At 41.7% G+C, this 14756-nt stretch overlaps 1 protein-coding gene across 7 annotated transcripts in view; it reads right to left on the bottom strand.

Annotated features, from left to right (window-relative positions):
• The window catches only part of GBF1 (golgi brefeldin A resistant guanine nucleotide exchange factor 1), a 122634-nt gene that overhangs the window by 38748 nt on the left and 69130 nt on the right, over positions 1 to 14756 (bottom strand). Inside the window, exon 2 of one of the 7 annotated variants that reach the window (XM_024734907.1) lies at positions 5464 to 5524. The exons of the other annotated variants lie outside the window; for them this stretch is intronic. The gene's annotated coding sequence lies outside the window, so the exon portion shown is untranslated. The remainder of the gene's footprint in view (positions 1 to 5463; positions 5525 to 14756) is intronic. 7 annotated transcript variants of the gene reach the window in all.

Here is a 14756-nt window from a genome sequence, read left to right as displayed (position 1 = left end):
ATTTGAAAGCCCAGGAGAAATTAAAAACTTCTGTTGCTATACTTTAAAACAGGACATTCACCCCAGCTTTATGCAGTCATTACACGGGGAGCAACTTTTTCAATCCAAATTCCCCTCATAGTCTAGTAAAATATTTCACTGTTCCATGGCAGCAAGAAGACAATTATAGGTTTATCACCAATTACCACCCTGTCAGGTCTCCTCTAGGGGCCCTGAAGGGAAGTAAAAGGAAATAAAAAAGAACTAAATTCTGAATTGACATTAACAAAGTCTACAGATGATGGAAAAGACTGAAGGGTTAATAGCCAAAGCTTTTGGAGAAGAGTAAGAGAATCCCTAAAGAATATCAATTACGGGACTAGTAAGCAACTCTCCCTGTTCCTTAAGTGCACAGAATCCTATTTATTTACATTTATCCAGAAGCTAGAAATGCTTTTTTACGGCAGCATATCACAAATTCTTAGTGACAATTAAGTCTGAAGAATCTTATTCAGCCTCAGACACCCTTTGTGTTAACAAGCTCAAGAACTTTATGATAAGAGACATTTCTCATCTTACTGATGGGGAAACAAAGGCATCGAAAATATAACCAGTAAGGGCCAGGACAAGTACTCTAACCACTTGCCACTGCTGCCTGTAAACACATGACTGTAAGCTGGAGAATGAACAAATAAAGTTTATAGGAGCAGCAGTACTCTGAGAAGTCATATGTTATTTGCTCTGAAAGGTGGCCAGAGAACCTTCAAAACAGCTGAATCTAGAGGAGCAATCCTGAAAGGGTTGGGAAACAACTTTAGAAAACATGGGACAGAACCCGGGTTCAGCCAACACCTGTTTCCCAAACAATATCTGTCTCTCTCTGTCTCTCATTTTATCCCAACCGCACACAATACAAAAGCTGTATTATTCTGGTAAAGTTGCATTCCAGCCCAGAATGCACAGTTAATGTTTTTTACAGCCCACATGCCTCCTTGTGATGGATGGCCACTTTATAATGAAAAACTTTATGCTCAATCAACTTACAAATAATGAGTGTTCCATTACAATGTATTAAAAATAAACCCCAGGGCTTCCCTGGTGGCGCAGTGGTTGAGAGTCTGCCTGCCGAGGCAGGCGACACGGGTTCGTGCCCTGGTCTGGGAAGATCCCACATGCCGCGGAGCGGCTGGGCCCGTGAGCCATGGCCGCTGAGCCTGCGCGTCTGGAGCTTGTGCCCCGCAAAGGGAGAGGCCACAACAGTGAGAGGCCCACGTACCGCAAAAAACAAACAAACAAAAAAAAACACCCAAATCAGAAAGATCCAGAAAGAAACAAGGAATAGGAATGAAGGTGATTGCTAGAAAGCAAGGAGGAACTCAAGAGAATTCTCTGTAACTCCTTCAATCCTAAAGAAGATACAGTCCTAAGGAGAATTTGGTATCGAAAAAGGCATTAATTTCAACGAATGCTGTTGGTACAACTGAACATCCATATGCCAAAAAAACCCCCCTACTTTCATCTAAACCTCACATGTTACATAAAAATTAACTAAAAATAGGGCTTCCCTGGTGGCGCAGTGGTTGGGAGTCCGCCTGCCGATGCAGAGGACGTGGGTTCGTGCCCCGGTCTGGGAAGATCCCACATGCCACAGAGCGGCTGGGCCCGTGAGCCATGGCCGCTGGGCCTGCGCGTCGGGAGCCTGTGCTCCGCAACGGGAGAGGCCACGGCAGTGAGAGGCCCGCGTAACACACACACACACAAAAAAAAAATTAACTAGAAATAGATAATAGATGTAAATGAAAAGCATAAATCTGCATACCTTTTAAAAGAAAATATAGGATAAATCTTTGTGACCTGCGATTAGGCAAAGAGTACTTAGATATGACACCAAAAGCACAGTGCACAAAAGAAAAAAACTGGTACACTGGACCTCATCAAAAATAAAAATGTCTGCTCTAGAGACATACTAGAGAGATGTCTATCTCTAGAGAGATAATGTTAAGAGACTGAAAAAACAAGCTACTGAAAAAACAAGCCATAAATAATTGTATAATTATAATTGTGATTGTTACGAAAGGACTTGAATCCAGAATACACTTCTTTAAGTTTCTAAACTCCACATGCCGCGGAGTGGCTGGGCCCGTGAGCCATGGCTGCTGAGCCTGCGCGTCCGGAGACTGTGCTCCGCAACGGGAGAGGCCACAACAGTGAGAGGCCTGCATATCGCAAAAAAAAAAAAAAAAAACACACCTTGAGGTACCACTACCTACCTACTAGGATGGCTTAAATAAAAGTACTGAAAATACCAAGCACTGGAGAGGATGTGGAGAAACTAGAATTCTCATTTCTGGTGGGAATGTAATGTGGTACAGGACTCTGGAAAACAGTTTGGCAGTTTCTTAAAAAGCTAAACATACATTTACTCTTTGACCCAGAAATCCCACTCCTGGGTGTTTATCCCAGAAAGATGAAAACCAATGTTCTTCACAGAAAAACCTGTACACAAATGTCTGTAGCAGCTCTATTCATAATGGCCCCAAAATGGAGAAGCCAAACGTCCTTCAGCTAGTGGATGGATAAGCAAACTGTGGTACAGACATGCAATGGAATACTACTTGGCAATAGAAAGGGAACAAACTATTGATCTAGGCAGCAGTTTAGATGAATCTCAAAGGCATCATGCTGAGTGAAACAAATCAGTCTCAGAAGGTTACTACTGTATGATTCCATTTACATGACCTTCTTGATAAAACTATGGTGAGAGAATAGATCAGTGGTTGACAGGAGTTAGGGGTAGGGGGATGGTGTGACCACAAAGGGATAATAGAGGGAGTTTCCTGGGGAGGTGAGACTGTTCTGTATTCCCATTGCCACAGTGGTTACATGGAGCTATGTATGTTAAAATTCACAGAACTGTATACTAAAAAAAAGTCAATTTTACTATATGATAATGAAAAAATTTAAGTATTGAATCTTAATATACAAATCTCAGCCTAGTTCACACCAAGAATGGCATTCACAAGATGCAGCCCAATAGCAGGCCCTGCCTTCTAAGACTGAGGTCTGAAGATACTGAGATTATGTTTAAGGGAATGTCCACCTATGAATGTGGACCTGAATTCAGAAATGCCCTTTCCCCTCAAGAGTTGTGGAAAGGCTAGACTGGCATGGGGAGTCCATTTCTTCTCTCCCTGGGCCCTTCTAACCAATAGTAGAAAGAATTTGTTACTGGAACTTGTTCTTTTGAAATCTTCAGTTCAGGACTTCCCTGGTGGCGCAATGGTTAAGAATTCACCTGCCAGGGGCTTCCCTGGTGGCGCAGTGGTTAAGAATCCACCTGCCAATGCAGGGGACACGGGTTCGAGCCCTGGTCCGGGAAGATCCCACATGCTGCAGAGCAGCTAAGCCCGTGCGCCACAACTACTGAGCCTGAGCTCTAGAGCCCGCGAGCCACAACTACTGAGCCTGTGTGCCACAACTACTGAAGCCCATGCGCCTAGAGCCTGTGCTCTGCAACAAGAGAAGCCACCGCAGTGAGAAGCCTGCGCACCACAATGAAGAGTAGCCCCACTCGCCTCAACTTGAGAAAGCCCGTGCGCAGCAACGAAGACCCAACACAGACAAAAATAAATTTTAAAAATAAAGTAATTAAAAAAAAAAAGAATCCACCTGCCAATGCAGGGGACACAGATTTGACCCCTGGTCCAGGGAGATGCCACGTGCTGTGGATCAACTAAGCCCATGTGCCACAACTACTGAGCCTGCACTCCAGATCACGCAAGCCACAACTACTGAGCCCACATGCCACAACTACTGAAGCCCGCACGCCTAGAGCCTGTGCTCTGCAACAAGAGAAGCCACCGCAATGAGAAGCCCGCGCACTGCAACGAAGAGTAGCCCCAGCTTGCCACAACTAGAGAAAGCCCGCACACAGCAACGAAGACCCAACGCAGCCATAAATAAATAAATAGATTTATTAAAAATGAAAGAAAGAAATCTTCAGTTGAAGCAGGCGTGCAGAGACAGATCACACTTCCATCAATTTCAAGCCCACTGAACACAGTAGAGAAACTACTACTTTGGTACATTAAGTCATTTGGCTTTGGGAACCCACACCCTAACCTTCCGTTCCTTGCTTTAACCCTTGGCCCATGAGAATTAGTTCCCTAAGACCTAGGTAAGATAGAGGCATTAAAAATATAGAGAAAGAATTTTACCAGGGCATACTTTATTTCCCATAATATTTGACACACAGGATACCAAACCCTACCTGGCTAAAGTCCCTTGGCAATATTAATGTTACTAAGGGAAGTGCTAATTTCTACTGCATTCAGCTTCGAGAAGAGATGGGGATAAAAAGCAAGGATGGGAAGGGACTTTCATCTGCCACAGAGACTAACCACTCCATGCTCAAGAAGCATTTGGGCCACCAAAGGCCCTTCTCCTACATGACGATGTTCATTTACCTGCTTCAAATGTATCAAAATGTATCAAGTCACAGTACATACATTATTACATAGCCATGTCCTGAAAAACCGCTAATCCAGCATCCATTAAATTAGGTCTGAATTCTGCTGGCCAAGCCCCAGCCTCTCAGGGGGCTGGCATCAAATAGGGAGGCTGGAGTAGGGTTTCAAACACCTGTTTCAGCCTTTTAAGTGTCCGATTCAGGCCACTGTGCTCTGGCAGCAGGGACCCTGATGATGTGGGTTCTCTTCTCCTGCCAAATCGTCAATTTAAAGAGCCTAGCCCCCCCAAGAGGAGGAAAAGATAGACTGGTGGGGGGGTTATAGCCACTTTGAAGAAATGTTTCTTTTAAAGTTAAACACACATCTATGCTATGATCCAGCAATTTCACTCAAGTATTTATCCAAGAGAAACTAAAATATACGTTCACAAATAGACGTGTATTATGTTTATAGCAGCCTATTCATAACAGACAAAAACTGGAAACACTCCAAATGTTCTTCAATAAGAAAATGAGTAAATTCTCTTATGGTTTGCCATATAATTCAATATTACTCAGTAAAACAGAATGAATCAAAACCAAAAAAACCAGTGATACATGCAACAACATGGATGAATTCCAAAAACATGCTAAGTGAAAAGAAGCTAGGAAAAAAAAGAGAATATCCTGTATGATTCCATTTATAGGAAATCCAAAACCAAAACTAATGCATGGTAATAGAACAGAAAGTGGTTTTGTGTATGTGTGTGTGGGTTAACTTAAATGGGGCATGAGGAAACTTTCTGGGGTGATGAAAATGTTCTATCTTTTTTTTTTAAGGTGGTTACTGAATTTACACAATCATCAAAATTTATCAACTGAACACCTAAGGTCTGTGTATTTCACTGTATGTTAATTATACCTCAATTAAAAAAAAAAAGAGAACTGAGGGGGTCTGGGGTCAGCCTCTCCTACTTGGCATTATTTAGGAGAATGAAGATATAGAAGAGAAGAAACAAATTTGCTTCCCAACTCACCATTCTGGGAGCAGAGGCTCAACAGCCAGCTGAGCTGCCACCTCAGTAACCCTTGGGCAACCTTTTGGGAAAGAAGAGATTTTCAGGTGGTAACTGATATACCCTTAATGGGGCCCTGTTGTTCCCCAAAGGGGTGTCACTGAAATGTCTTCAACAGTGTTTACTTCCCCATTGCTAAAAGTATAATCAGGGTTCAACTTAGAAGAAAGTTCACATGTAACCAAAGTTAGGCCCTCAGTACTTAAAATTCAGGGACTTCCTTGGTGGTCCAGTGGTTAAGACTCCGTGCTTCCACTGCAGGGGACATGGGTTCAATCCCTGGTTGGGGAACTAAGATCCCGCAGGCTGCAAGGGTGCAGCCAAAAAAACCCCAAAAACGAACAAAAAAAACATTCAGACAGTCTTAAAAAAACATTACATTATAACCATAGTAATAGACAAGTCAGAGCTCTAGTTCCAGAAATGTCACCACTCTGTCATGACGCCTTACACAAGACATGACCTCTAAGCCACAGATCCTTCTCAATAAAATGGGCCTGGATGACCTCTATGTTTCACTTTAGCTCTGCCACTGTATGATTTTAATACTCTTATAAGTTCATATGACCTCCAGGATCAGATGGGGAAGGCAAGCCTTGTAATCCTTCTCAGCATTGTTATAGAGACTCAATCTTTATTTTAATGAGGACGTCCCCAGAGGGATTCTGCATTTCATGTGAAATGATTTCTCCCCTCTAACACACAGAGTTAGACTCAAAGAGAACAGTTTACAGGTTAGGATGTGAGGTGATGCTTACACGGCAAACCCAAGGTGGCACAGGATAAGAGAAGAGTAGGTATCCTCAAAATCCAGTGGGAAGATTGAAGAAGAAAACAAACATATATCAAGTGCCTCTTATATGCAAGGTATGCATTGTACTAGACTCCTTGCATACATCATCTTGTTTAATCCTCACAAGAACCCTGTAAGACAAGTTTTTAATCTCCATTTTACAGATGAGAAATGGAGGTTCAAACAGGTCAAGTAACTGCCAAGACAACCCAATGGTAGAGATGGGATTTGAACCCAGGTCTATTCAGCTCCAAAAGTTATGCTTTTTTCCACAACCATTTGGCAGAAAATAAGTTGGAGATCCTGCATCTCCAAGGGGCCCTATCACTTTCTCCTTCTTGTAACACATTTCACACATCTCACATAGCCCTTGGCACTATACAGAAGAAAGGGTTAAACCTACAGTTAGGAAGAGGAAATACCCTGGAAAATTGAAACACATGCTGTGGCTCTGACTAAATTTCACACCCGTTCTGTTGAGCAACATCCATACTGTGTGAGAAAAGATTCCTTCCCCCTCACCCCGACCCCATTCTTTATTCATTCTGTCACCTGCTGCCTTCCTTCAGACTAAGCTGAGGGGGAGGAAGGGAGGAAGACTATACATCTTTGCTTGGTACATATTTAAGCCAGAGGTTAGTAAACCCAGGGTAGGAAGAAGTACTGTGTGAAAAAAGAAAAGGAAAAATACTTTCTCACTTCTACTTGGACTATCACAGGAGGGAGCTCTTATGATAGGCCATAATGAAGAAAGGGGTTGGACTTCTGCTGGGGAGGCTGTTCTTCCTGAAAAGCAGGCAGAATTCAGGAGAACAAGGCCAATTTACACCTGTCCCCTTATCTGGTATTTCATGCTCAAGTGAACACTGAATTTCTGTCCATGAGAGTTATGCCTCACCCAGGAGAGCAAATGGGAAGGTGGAAACAATTTTTTTCCCTCTGCTACCCACTTCAACCAGATTCCTACTTCCAGTACCAAATCACAATGGGTATAGTTATTTGGTACTGGAAGTTGACTGGATATAATATACTTGTGGGAAAGTTAAGAGCCTAGGGTAGCTACTTGGTATAAAAGAAGGAAGAAAAGAAAGGTAAGGACAAGTGAACAAATGCCATTATGATAATCTCCAAAGATAGTCCCATACAATGCCACCCCTCACATGCCCTTCCTCCAATCAAGAGGTAGAGCTTATGTCTGTTACCCTTCAATCAATGCAGGGGAAGTGACCATCTGGGACTTCTGTGCCCAGGCACTAAAAAGGCTTTGAAGTTTCTATTTCTTCCATTTTGGTGATCTGAACTGCCATGTATTGTACAAAGTCTAAGCTACTGTGAAAGAGAGAGAAGTCATGAGGGAAAGCCCTGGAGACTGAGGCATCATGTCAAAAGAAGCCACGTGGCACCAAACATCCAAGCTACAGTCATAGCTGATGCAACCTCAGGAGAGACCCCAAGTGAGACCATTAGAAGAACTGCCCAGCTGAGCCCTAGTCAACCCATGGAATTATGAGATATAATAAAATGGTTGTTGCTTTAAGCCATGAAGTTTTGGAGTGGTCTGTAATATAGCAACAGATAACTGAAACAGCTGGCTTTTGTTAAAAATGAAGCTAGTAGTTCTTTTGTCCTGGGTATATAACATAAACTGTATTGCAGAAATAAGGAAAATCTAGCCAGTTTTAGCTAAAAGGAATTTATACTGGGGGGAAATCTCATTCCACTAGCAATTGAAAATAAAAAATACCTAAGAATAAACTTAAGAAATTTACATAAATGGGGGAAAGAAGAACCTACAAATTTTACTAGAGTCACAAAAGAAATCTTGAATAAATGTGGAAGACAAAACATGTTCCTGGATAGGGAGGCCAAATATACTATAAAAATGTCAAGTCTCTCCATATTATTATTATTATTTTTTTAATTTATTTATTTATTTATTTTTGGGCTGCATTGGGTCTTCATTGCTGTGTGGGCTTTCTCTAGTTGCAGTGAGAGTGGAGGCTACTCTTCGTTGTGGTGGGCGGGCTTCGCATTGCAGTGGCTTCTCTTGTTGTAGAGCTTGGGCTCTAGGTGAGTGGGCTTCAGTACTTGTGGCTCGCGAGCTCTACAGCGCAGGCTCAGTAGTTATGGTGCACGGGCTTAGTTGCTCTGTGGCATGTAGGATCTTCCCGGACCAGGGCTCAAACCCGTGTCTCCTACATTGGCAGGTGGATTCTTAACCACTGTGCCACCAGGGAAGTCCCTCCCCATATTAATTTACAGTTTTAAATCAAAATCCCAATGGGAATTTTTTAAAGAACTTAAGTGACCCTGCACTTCACGTGAAAGAATAACCAGATAAGGATAGCCAGAATATTTTTTAAAACAATTAATGACAGAAAACATGCAGTATCATTTTAAAGTGAATTATAAAGCTATAACATATAAGCAAATATAATACTAGCAAAAGAATAGGTAGGACAATATGTAGTACATGATATATGATAAAAGAATATTCAATAAATGGTCCTGTAACACATGGTTAATTATCAGAGAGTACTGACACTTGACAAAATAAATTCTATCTGATTAAAGGAAGACAATAATTAATTCACTGAACAAATATTTATGAGCACCAACTGTGTGGCAGTCACTGGGCTAAATAATAGAAACACCTTCATGGGGTTTCCTGTGTAGCGGAACAGAAAGACATTAGGGTTCGCATAAGTATTATGAAGCCAGGTGCTAAAGACTGTTCAAGAGTTAAATATAAAAACTGAAACATATAATAGGTAGAATAAAGTGACCTTATATGAAGGGAAAGGTAAGTAGTTATAAGATTCATCAACATATTCTTAGCAGAAGAAAAGGAAATGGAAGTAGAGCTGAAAAGGCTGAATACCAAGTGCCTTTAGAGGGAAGCACCAATGAGAAACAAGCTCTGAAATGGAAGCACCAGGTGGAGGGTGAGAAAAAAGGAGGGAAGAACAGAAAAAAATGGAAGAAGAGGAAATCACTGAAGAACTAATATAAGATCATCTCCCAAATGATACGATTTTCCTAGATCAAAAGGACCCTCACTAAGAACCTAGCACAATGAATAGAAAGACATCCACATCAAGTGTTTTAGAACACTAGAACAAAGAGATTGCAAAAAAGTTCCAGTTCAAACACAAAGGACTGAGAATCAATATGGCATCAGACTACTCAAGAGCAACACTGGAAATGAGACAAACAAGCAAAGCGGGGATGGAGTCAAAATGGCGGAGTAGAACGACACGGAGTTCGTGTCTCCTTGCAACCAGGGCACCTACTAGGTGCTGGAGTGGGACCTCGGACACCTAAGAGGACGGGAGGATTCCCCACACGCCTGGGTAGGACGCTGGGGGGGGAAGGGGGGGAGGAAACAGGATGGAGGCAGGATGGGACTGGTGCCCCTGAGGGGCAAACGGGGGAGAGGAGGAGCTCCCATGCTCAGAGGGGCCCACTCATGGCGAGGGAATCAGCAGGGATGGGGAGAGACCTTCAGGGGATCGGGGAATCAGAGGGGAATGAGGCCAGCATCTCTCCTATCCTGCTCGGACCCCAGGCCTGGAACTCTGCCTTCTGGGGCCCCCTCTGGGCCGTAAGTCTAAGCTCCCCAAAAAACCCCAGGCCAAGGCCTTTTCCAGCCTTTTTTTTTTTTTTTGCCATACTGTGTGGCTTGTGGGGTCTTGGTTCCCAGGCGAGGGATCAGGCCTGAGCTCCTGCGGTGGGAGTGTTGAGTCCAAATTGCTGGACTAACAGAGAATGCAGGCTCCGGACGTGCAGACTCAGCGGCCATGGCTCACGGGTCTAGCCACTCCACAGCATGTGGGATCTTCCTGGACCAGGGCACGAACCCGTGTCCCCTGCATCGACAGGCAGACTCTCAACCACTGTGCCACCAGGGAAGCCCCTCATGCCTGCAAACTCTAGTGCTGGATGCCTCAGGCCAAACAACCAGCAAGATAGGAACACAGCCCCACCCATCAAAAACAATGAGATGACAAAAAAATACCTTACAGACACAAGGTAAAAACCTACAAGACCAAATAAATGAAGAGGAAATAGGCAACCTACCTGAAAAAGAATTCAGAGTAATGATAGTAAAGATGATCCAAAACCTTGGAAACAGAATGGAGGCATGGAGCAAGAAAATACAAGAAATGTTTAACAAGGACCTAGAAGAACCAAAGAACAAACAGTGATGAACAACACAATAACTGAAATGAAAAATACACTAGAAGAAATCAAAAGCAGAATAAATGAGGCAGAAGAACGAATAAGTGAGCTGGAAGATACAATGGTGGAAATAACTGCTGAGGAGCAGAATAAAGAAAAAAGAATGAAAAGAAATGAGGACAGTCTCAGAGACCTCTGGGACAACATTAAACAAACCAACATTCGAATTATAGGAGTCCCAGAAGAAGAAGAGAAAGAGAAAGGGCCTGAGAAAATATCTGAAGAGATCATGGTCAAAAACTTCCCTGAGGGCTTCCCTGGTGGCGCAGTGGTTGGGAGTCCGCCTGCCGATTCAAGGGACACAGGTTCGTGCCCCGGTCCGGGAAGATCCCACATGCCACGGAGCGGCTGGGCCCGTGAGCCATGGCCGCTGAGCCTGCGCGTCCGGAGCCTGTGCTCCGCAACGGGAGAGGCCACAACAGTGAGAGGCCCGCGTACCGCAAAAAAACAAAAAACAAACAAAAAAAAAACTTCCCTGACATGGGAAAGGAAATAGCCACCCAGGTCCAGGAAGCACAGAGAGTCCCATATAGAATAAAACCAAGGAGAAACACACAGAGACACATATTAATCAAACAAAAATTAAATTCAAAGAAAAAATATTAAAAGCAGCAAGGGAAAAGCAACAAATAACATACAAGAGGATCCCCATAAGGTTATCAGCTGATTTTTCAGCAGAAACTCTGCAGGCCAGAAGGGAGTGGCAGGATATATTTAAAGTGATGAAAGGGAAAAACCTACAACAAAGATTACTCTACTCAGCAAGGATCTCATTCAGATTCAATGGAGAAATAAAAAGCTTTACAGACAAGCAAGAGTGAAGAGAATTCAGCACCACCAAACCACCTTTACAACAAATGCTAAAGGAACTTATCTAGGTGTGAAACACAAGAGAAGAAAAAACCACAAAAACAAACCCAAAACAATTAAGAGAGTGGTTATAGGAACATACATATTGATAATTACCTTGAATGTAAATGGATTAAATGCTCCAACCAAAGACATATACTGGCTGAATGGATATGAAAACAAGACCGGTATATATGCTGTCTACAAGAGACCCACTTCAGCTTCCCTTGGCGCAGTGGGTTGAGAATCCGCCTGCCAGTGCAGGGGACACCGGTTCGAGCCCTGGTCCGGGAAGATCCCACATGCCGCAGAGCAACTAAGCCCTTGTGCCGCAACTGCAGGGCCTGTGCTCTAGAGCCCACGAGCCACAACTACTGAGCCCACATGCTGCAACTACTGAAGCCCGTGCACCTAGAGCCCGTGCTAGGCGACAAGAGAAGCCACTGCAATGAGAAGCCCATGCACCGCAACGAAGAGTAGCCCCCACTCACTGCAACAAGAGAAAGCCCGCACACAGCAACAAAGACCCAACAGAGCCAAAAATAAATAAATTAAATAAAAAAAAAAAAAGAGAGACCCACTTCAGACTTAGGGACACATACAAACTGAAAGTAAGGGGATAGAAAAAGATATTCCATGCAAATGAAAATCAAAAGAAAGCTGGAGCAGCAATACTCATATCAGATAAAACAGACTTTAAAATAAAGAATGTTACGAGAGACAAGGAAAGACACTACATCATGATCAAGGGACCAATCCAAGAAGAAATTATAACAATTATAAATATTTATGTACCCAACATAGGAGCACCTCAATACATAAACCAAATGCTAACAGCCATAAAAGGGGAAACCAACAGTAACATAATAATAGTGGGGGACTATAACACCCCACTTACACCAATGGACAGATCATCCAGCCAGAAAATAAACAAGGAAACACAAGCTTTAAATGACACAGTAGAGCAGATAGAGTTAATTGATATTTATAGGACATTCCACCTGAAAGTGGCAGAGCACACTTTCTTCTCAAGTGCACACGGAACATTCTCCAGGACAGATCACATCTTGGTTCACAAATCAAGCCTCAGTAAATAAAAGAAAATTGAAATCATGTCAAGCATCTTTTCTGACCACAATGCTATGAGATTAGAAACCAATACAGGAAAAAAAATGTAAAAAACACAAAGACATGGAGGCTAAACAATAAGTTACTAAATAACCAAGAGATCATTGAAGAAATCAAAGAGGAAATCAAAAAATACATAGCAACAAATGACAATGAAAACACACCACCCTATGGTGGTTTTGCTGCAAACCTATGAGATGCAGCAAAAGCAGTTCTAAGAGGGAAGTTTAAAGCAATTCAATCTCCCCTCAAGAAATAAGAAAAATCTCAAGTAAACAATCTAACCTTATACCTCAAGGAACCAGAGAAAAAAGAACAAGCCAAACCCAAAATGAGAAGAAAGAAAGAAATCATAAAGATCAGAGCAGAAATAAATGAAACAGAAACAAAGAAAATAATAGCAAAGATCAATAAACTAAAAGTTGGTTCTTTGAGAAGATAAACAAAATTGATAAAACTTTAGCCAGACTCATCAAGAAAAAAAGGGAGGATTCAAATCAATAAAATTAGAAATGAAAAAAGAAGAAATCACAACTGACACTGCAGAAATACGAAGGACCATAAGACACTACTACAACAACTATATGCCAATAAAATGGACAACCTGGAAGAAATGGACAAATTCTTAGAAAGGTACAACCTTCCAAAACTGAACCAGGAAGAAATAGAAGATATAAACAGACCAATCACAAGTAATGAAATTGTAATTAAAAATCTTCCAACAAACAAAAGTCCAGGACCAGAAGGCTTCACAGGCAAATTCCATTAAACATTTAGAGAAGAGCTAACACCTATCCTTGTCAAACTCTTCCAAAAAACTGCAGAGGGAGCAACACTCCCAAACACATTCTATGAGGCCACCATCACCCTGATACCAAAAGATGTCACAAAAAAAAAAAGAGAAAAAAGAAAATTACAGGCCAATATCACTGATGAACGTAGATGCAAAAATCCTCAACAAAATACTAGCAAACCAAATCCAAGAACACATTAAAAGGATCATACACCATGATCAAGTGGGATTTATCCCAGGGATGCAAGGATTCTTCAATATATGCATATCAATGTGATACACCATATTAACAAATTAAAGAATAAAAAACATATGATCACCTCAATAGATGCAGAAAAAGCTTTCGACAAAATTGAACACCCATTTATGATAAAAACTCTCCAGAATATGGGCATAGAGGGAACCTACCTCAACATAATAAAGGCCATATATGACAAACCACAGCAAACATCATTCTCAACGGTGAAAAACTGAAAGCATTTCCTCTAAGATCAGGAATAAGACAAGGATGTCTCTCTCTCTATGTTGAACTATTATTCAACATAGTTTTGGAAGTCCTAGCCACAGCAATCAGAGAAGAAAAAGAAATAAAAGGAATACAAATTGGAAAAGAAGTAAAACTCACTGTCTGCAGATGACATGATACTATACATAGAAAATCCTAAAGATTCCACCAGAAAACTACTAGAGCTAATCAATGAATTTGGTAAAGTTGCAGTATACAAAACTAATGCACAGAAATCTCTTGCATTCCTATATTCTAAAAATGAAAGATCAGAAAGAAATTAAGGAAACAATCCCATTCACCACTGCAACAAAAAGAATAAAATACCTAGGAATAAACCTGCCTAAGGAGGTAAAAGACCTGTACTCCAAAAACTACAAGACACTGATGAAAGAAATCAAAGATGACACAAACAGATGGAGAGATATACCATGTTCTTGGATTGGAAGAATCTATATTGTGAAAATGACTGTACTACCCAAAGCAATGTAATCTCTATCAAATTACCAATGACATTTTTCACAGAATTAGAACAAAAAAATTTACAATTTGCTTGGAAGCACAAAAGACCATTAATAGGCAATCAATCTTGAGAAAGAAAAACGGAGATGGAGGAATCAGGCTTCCTGACTTCAGGCTATACTACAAAGCTACAGTAATCAAGACAGTATGGTACTGGCACAAAAACAGAAATACAGATCAATGGTACAGGATAGAAAGCCCAGAGATAAACCCACGCACCTATGGTCACCTAATCTGTGACAAAGTAGGCAAGAATACACAATGGAGAAAAGACAGTCTCTTCAATAAGTGGTGCTGGGAAAACTGGACAGCTACATGTAAAAGAATGAAATTAGAACACTCCCTAACACCATACACAAAAATAAACTCAAGATGGATTAAAGACCTAAATGTAAGACTGAACACTACAAAACCCTTAGAGG

This window comes from Neophocaena asiaeorientalis, unplaced genomic scaffold (genome assembly GCF_003031525.2).
Source record: "Neophocaena asiaeorientalis asiaeorientalis breed wild unplaced genomic scaffold, Neophocaena_asiaeorientalis_V1.1 scaffold240, whole genome shotgun sequence".
In the NCBI taxonomy this organism is placed as follows: domain Eukaryota; kingdom Metazoa; phylum Chordata; class Mammalia; order Artiodactyla; family Phocoenidae; genus Neophocaena; species Neophocaena asiaeorientalis.
The sequence above is the reverse complement of the archived record's forward strand: the minus strand, read 5'-3'. Positions and strand labels throughout refer to the sequence as shown.